This window comes from Durio zibethinus, unplaced genomic scaffold, assembly GCF_047325235.1.
Source record: "Durio zibethinus cultivar Kanyao isolate XHJ-2024 unplaced genomic scaffold, ASM4732523v1 HiC_scaffold_325, whole genome shotgun sequence".
Classification (NCBI taxonomy): Eukaryota; Viridiplantae; Streptophyta; class Magnoliopsida; order Malvales; family Malvaceae; genus Durio; species Durio zibethinus.
The window spans coordinates 12,501-17,500 of NW_028322948.1; positions in this window are offsets into that span (position 1 = coordinate 12,501).

The window sequence follows — 5,000 nt, forward strand, 5'->3', positions numbered from 1 at the left end:
CCCTGGGCCCTGGTGCGGCCGGTTGCCCCGATAACCATCGGCACACGCTGGGCCCTGGAGCGGCCGGTTGCCTCGATCACCATCGGCAAAAGCTGGGCCCTGGTGCGGGCGCTTGCCTCGACCACCATCGGCACACGCTGGGCACTGGTGCGGGCGCTTGCCTCGACCACCATCGGCACACGCTGGGCCCTGGGGCGGGCGGTTGCCTCGATCACCATCGGCACACGATGGGCCCTGGTGCGGGCGGTTGCCCCCAGCACCATCGGCACACGTTGGGCCCTGGTGCGGGCGCTTGCCTCGACCACCATCGGCACACGCTGGGCCCTGGTGCGGGCGCTTGCCTCGACCACCATCGGCACACGCTGGGCCCTGGTGCGGCCGCTTGCCTCGACCACCATCGGCACACGCTGGGCCCTGGTGCGGTCGGTTGCCTCGAGCACCATCGGCACACGCTGGGCCCTGGTGCGGGCGCTTGCCTCGACCACCATCGGCACACGCTGGGCCCTGGTGCGGGCGCTTGCCTCGACCACCATCGGCACACGCTGGGCCCTGGTGCGGCAGGTTGCCTCGAGCACCATCGGCACACGCTGGGCCCTGGTGCGGTCGGTTGCCTCGAGCACCATCGGCACACGCTGGGCCCTGGTGCGGGCGCTTGCCTCGACCACCATCGGCACACGCTGGGCCCTGGTGCGGCAGGTTCCCTCGACGACCATCGGCACACGCTGGGCCCTGGTGCGGCAGGTTGCCTCGAGCACCATCGGCACACGCTGGGCCCTGGTGCGGGCGGTTGCCTCGACCACCATCGGCACACGCTGGGCCCTGGTGCGGCAGCTTGGTGCTCGGCACACGCTCGGCCCTGGTGCGGTCGGTTGCCTCGAGCACCATCGGCACACGCTGGGCCCTGGTGCGGCAGGTTGCCTCGACCACCATCGGCAGCCTCGACCACCATCGGCACACGCTGGGCCCTGGTGCGGGCGCTTGCCTCGACCACCATCGGCACACGCTGGGCCCTGGTGCGGGCGCTTGCCTCGACCACCATCGGCACACGCTCCGCCCTGGTGCGGCAGGTTGCCTCGACCACCATCGGCACACGCTGGGCCCTGGTGCGGGCGGTTGCCTCGACCACCATCGGCACACGCTGGGCCCTGGTGCGGTCGGTTGCCTCGAGCACCATCGGCACACGCTGGGCCCTGGTGCGGGCGCTTGCCTCGACCACCATCGGCACACGCTGGGCCCTGGTGCGGCAGGTTCCCTCGACGACCATCGGCACACGCTGGGCCCTGGTGCGGCAGGTTGCCTCGAGCACCATCGGCACACGCTGGGCCCTGGTGCGGTCGGTTGCCTCGATCACCATCGGCACACGCTGGGCCCTGGTGCGGGCGGTTGCCTCGACCACCATCGGCACACGCTGGGCCCTGGTGCGGCAGGTTGCCTCGACCACCATCGGCACACGCTGGGCCCTGGTGCGGGCGCTTGCCTCGACCACCATCGGCACACGCTCGGCCCTGGTGCGGTCGGTTGCCTCGAGCACCATCGGCACACGCTGGGCCCTGGTGCGGCAGGTTGCCTCGAGCACCATCGGCACACGCTGGGCCCTGGTGCGGGCGGTTGCCTCGACCACCATCGGCACACGCTGGGCCCTGGTGCGGGCGCTTGCCTCGACCACCATCGGCACACGCTGGGCCCTGGTGCGGGCGCTTGCCTCGACCACCATCGGCACACGCTGGGCCCTGGTGCGGGCGCTTGCCTCGACCACCATCCGCACACGCTGGGCCCTGGTGCGGCAGGTTGCCTCGAGCACCATCGGCAGACGCTGGGCCCTGGTGCGGCAGGTTGCCTCGAGCACCATCGGCACACGCTGGGCCCTGGTGCGGGAACTTGCCTCGACCACCATCGGCACACGCTGGGCCCTGGTGCGGGAACTTGCCTCGACCACCATCGGCACACGCTGGGCCCTGGTGCGGCAGGTTGCCTCGATCACCATCGGCACATGCTGGGCCCTGGTGCGACAGGTTGCCTCGAGCACCATCGGCACACTATCGGCCCTGGTGCGGGCGGTTGCCTCGACCACCATCGGCACACGCTGGGCCCTGGTGCGGGCGCTTGCCTCGAGCACCATCGGCACACGCTGGGCCCTGGTGCGGGCGGTTGCCTCGAGCACCATCGGCACACGCTGGGCCCTGGTGGGTTTAGGCACATCTTCAAATTTCTGCCGTGCCAATGCCATTTTTATGGCTTGTAAATTCATACAATGGTCCCCTAAGCCTTCACGTGAAGTTTCGTTGGAGGATGACTCGTTTTCTATTTTTCACGATTTTCGAAACTTTTTGCGGTTCGGGATTTTTTAAAATTTTTTTATAAGGATTTTTGGCCCCAAATTTTGTAGGCATGATCCTTCTATTTTTGTTGGCATGCACAAAAAAATTCAGCTAAAAACTCGAAGTAGAGAAGATTTTGTGACCGTTTGAAAAAAGTGTCCCCATTTCAGACACTTTAACGGCTACTGGTAGCAAACCTGTAAAATCTCAAATGCTCTTTAAGGGGGTGTGAATTCTCAGAGGTTTGATGAGGGATAGGGGGCCAACACAAGGCCAAGTACCAGCACCCATCGCACATCATGTGCGCACACCCCCCCGGCCCCCCTCCCAATCGCCGGAACCCCAATGCCGCCGGTCAGGTTCTCCGGCGGTACTCCGGCGATGCTCCGGCGATGCTGTCCCGAGTGAAAAAAATGCGGCACCAGCACATGCTGGAGCCAAGCATGGGCACCGTGGCTCAAAATCGAACTTCGGCCAAGGCCTCGACCATCAATGGCACATGATGACGCATGGTGATGGCACATGCATCGACCATCATCGGCATAGGCTGCCCTTCGGTACGGGCACTTGCCTCGACCGCCATCGGCACAAGCTGGGCCCTGGTGTGGGTTGTTGCCTCGATCACCAGCGGCACATGCTGAGCCTTGGTGCGGGCGGTTGCCTCGAGCACCATCGGCAGACCCTGGGCCCTGGTGCGGCCGGTTGCCCCGATAACCATCGGCACACGCTGGGCCCTGGAGCGGCCGGTTGCCTCGATCACCATCGGCAAAAGCTGGGCCCTGGTGCGGGCGCTTGCCTCGACCACCATCGGCACACGCTGGGCACTGGTGCGGGCGCTTGCCTCGACCACCATCGGCACACGCTGGGCCCTGGGGCGTGCGGTTGCCTCGATCACCATCGGCACACGCTGGGCCCTGGTGCGGGCGGTTGCCCCCAGCACCATCGGCACACGTTGGGCCCTGGTGCGGGCGCTTGCCTCGACCACCATCGGCACACGCTGGGCCCTGGTGCGGGCGCTTGCCTCGACCACCATCGGCACACGCTGGGCCCTGGTGCTGCCGCTTGCCTCGACCACCATCGGCACACGCTGGGCCCTGGTGCGGTCGGTTGCCTCGAGCACCATCGGCACACGCTGGGCCCTGGTGCGGCAGGTTGCCTCGAGCACCATCGGCACACGCTGGGCCCTGGTGCGGCAGGTTGCCTCGAGCACCATCGGCACACGCTGGGCCCTGGTGCGGTCGGTTGCCTCGAGCACCATCGGCACACGCTGGGCCCTGGTGCGGGCGCTTGCCTCGACCACCATCGGCACACGCTGGGCCCTGGTGCGGCAGGTTCCCTCGACGACCATCGGCACACGCTGGGCCCTGGTGCGGCAGGTTGCCTCGAGCACCATCGGCACACGCTGGGCCCTGGTGCGGTCGGTTGCCTCGATCACCATCGGCACACGCTGGGCCCTGGTGCGGGCGGTTGCCTCGACCACCATCGGCACACGCTGGGCCCTGGTGCGGCAGCTTGCCTCGAGCACCATCGGCACACGCTCGGCCCTGGTGCGGTCGGTTGCCTCGAGCACCATCGGCACACGCTGGGCCCTGGTGCGGCAGGTTGCCTCGACCACCATCGGCAGCCTCGACCACCATCGGCACACGCTGGGCCCTGGTGCGGGCGCTTGCCTCGACCACCATCGGCACACGCTGGGCCCTGGTGCGGGCGCTTGCCTCGACCACCATCGGCACACGCTCCGCCCTGGTGCGGCAGGTTGCCTCGACCACCATCGGCACACGCTGGGCCCTGGTGCGGGCGGTTGCCTCGACCACCATCGGCACACGCTGGGCCCTGGTGCGGTCGGTTGCCTCGAGCACCATCGGCACACGCTGGGCCCTGGTGCGGGCGGTTGCCTCGAGCACCATCGGCACACGCTGGGCCCTGGTGGGTTTAGGCACATCTTCAAATTTCTGCCGTGCCAATGCCATTTTTATGGCTTGTAAATTCATACAATGGTCCCCTAAGCCTTCACGTGAAGTTTCATTGGAGGATGACTCGTTTTCTATTTTTCACGATTTTCGAAACTTTTTGCGGTTCGGGATTTTTTAAAATTTTTTTATAAGGATTTTTGGCCCCAAATTTTGTAGGCATGATCCTTCTATTTTTGTTGGCATGCACAAAAAAATTCAGCTAAAAACTCGAAGTAGAGAAGATTTTGTGACCGTTTGAAAAAAGTGTCCCCATTTCAGACACTTTAACGGCTACTGGTAGCAAACCTGTAAAATCTCAAATGCTCTTTAAGGGGGTGTGAATTCTCAGAGGTTTGATGAGGGATAGGGGGCCAACACAAGGCCAAGTACCAGCACCCATCGCACATCATGTGCGCACACCCCCCCGGCCCCCCTCCCAATCGTCGGAACCCCAATGCCGCCGGTCAGGTTCTCCGGCGGTACTCCGGCGATGCTCCGGCGATGCTGTCCCGAGTGAAAAAAATGCGGCACCAGCACATGCTGGAGCCAAGCATGGGCACCGTGGCTCAAAATCGAACTTCGGCCAAGGCCTCGACCATCAATGGCACATGATGACGCATGGTGATGGCACATGCATCGACCATCATCGGCATAGGCTGCCCTTCGGTACGGGCACTTGCCTCGACCGCCATCGGCACAAGCTGGGCCCTGGTGTGGGTTGTTGCCTCGA